We start from the raw sequence: 1,935 nt of genomic DNA, 5'->3' as shown, positions 1-1,935 counted from the left end.
GCATCAGTATTCACCAAGCAGAAGGACTTGGTGGATGATGAGCCTCGGGAAGGGAGTGCAGATAGTCTCATTCATCTCATTATCAATAAGGAGGAGGTGTTGTGTGTCTTGCAAAGCATTAAGTTCGATAAGTCCCTAGGGCCTGATGGGATCTACCCTAGAATACTGAATGTGGCAAGGGAAGAAATTGCTGGGCCTTGACAGAAATCTTTGCATCCTCATTGGCTGCAGGTGAGGTCCCATAGGATTGGAGAGTAGCCAATGTTGTTCCTTTGTTTAAGAAGGGTAGTAAGGATAATCCAGGAAATTATAGGCCGGTGAGCCTTACGTCAGTGGTAGGGAAACTATTAGAGAGGATTGTTCGGGGCAGGATATACTCCCATTTGGAAACAAACGAACTTATTAGCAAGAGGCAGCATTGTTTTGTGAAGGGGAGGTCGGTGTCGTACTAATTTGATTCAGTTTTTTGAGGAAGTGACGAAGATGATTGTTGTGGGAATGGCAGTGGATGTTATCTATATGGACTTTAGTAAAGCCTTTGACAAGGTCCCGCATGGCAGACTGGTGCAAAAGGTGAAGTCCCACGGGATCAGAGGTGAGCTGGCAAGATGAATACAGAACTGGCTCTGTCACAGAAGAAAGAGTGTAACAGTGGATGGGTGTTTTTCTGAATGGAGGGATGTGACTTGTGGTGTTCCGCAGGATTCAGTGCTGGGATCAGTGCTGTTTGTAGTATATATAAATGATTTGGAGGAAAATGTAGCTGGTTTGCTTAGTAAGTTTTCGGACGACACAAAGGTTGGTGGAGTTGCGAATAATGATGACGATTGTCAGAGGATACAGCAGGATATAGATCGGTTGGAGACTTGGACGGAGAAAGGGCAGATGGAGTTTAATCCGCACAAATGTGAGGTAATGCATTTTGGCAGGTCTAATGCAGGTGGGAGGTATACAGTAAATGGCAGAACCCTTAGGAGTATTGTCAGGCAGAGAGATCTGGGCGTACAGGTCCACAGGTCACTGAAAGTGGCAACGCAGGTGGATAAGGTAGTCAAGAAGGCATACGACATGCTTGCCTTCTTCGGTCGGGGCATAGAGTATAAAAATTGGCAAGTCATATTGCAGCTGTACAGAAACTTAGTTAGGTCACTCTTAGAATATTGCGTGCAATTCTGGTCGCCACACTACCAGAAGGACGTGGAGGCTTTGGAGAGGGTGGAGAGGAGTTTTACCTGGATGTTTCCTGGTCTGGAGGGCATTAGCTATGAGGAGAGGTTGGAAAAACTCGGATTGTTTTCACTGGAACAACGGAGGTGGAGGGGCGACATGATAGATGTTTACAAATTTATGAGCGGCATGGACAGAGTGGATAGTCAGAAGCTTTTTCCCAGGGTGCAAGAGTCAGTTACTAGGGTACATAGGTTTAAGGTGCGAGGCGCAAAGTTTAGAGGGGATGTGCGAGGCAAGTTTTTTACGCAGAGGGTGGTGAGTGCCTGGAACTTGCTGCCAGGGGAGGTGTTGGAAGCAGATACGACAGCGACGTTTAAGAGACATCTTGACAAATGTATGAATAGGAAGGGAATAGAGGTATATGGGTCCCGGAAGTACAGAAGGTGTTAGTTTCGGCAGGCATCAAGATCGGTGCAGGCTTGGAGGACTGAATGTCCAGTTCCTGTGCTGTATTGTTCTTTGTTCTTTGTTGTTCTTTGTTCTATAAGTAGGTGGTAGGGAATATGGGATTAGCGTATAAGTGGGTGGTTGTTGATTGGCACAGCCTCGAAGGGCCTGTTTCAGTACTGTTGCTCTTTATGACGAAGTGGAGATTGCCTTTATTACTGACTGACGGGGGTTACAATGAAACTGGAGTTCTTTTTTAAGTAAGATAAAGTCAAAAGCTGCAACTACTTACTGGAAATGCCGATTGGAATATGAGTC

Source organism: Heterodontus francisci, unplaced genomic scaffold (genome assembly GCF_036365525.1).
Source record: "Heterodontus francisci isolate sHetFra1 unplaced genomic scaffold, sHetFra1.hap1 HAP1_SCAFFOLD_63, whole genome shotgun sequence".
NCBI classification, from domain to species: domain Eukaryota; kingdom Metazoa; phylum Chordata; class Chondrichthyes; order Heterodontiformes; family Heterodontidae; genus Heterodontus; species Heterodontus francisci.
This window is presented reverse-complemented; position numbering follows the sequence as displayed.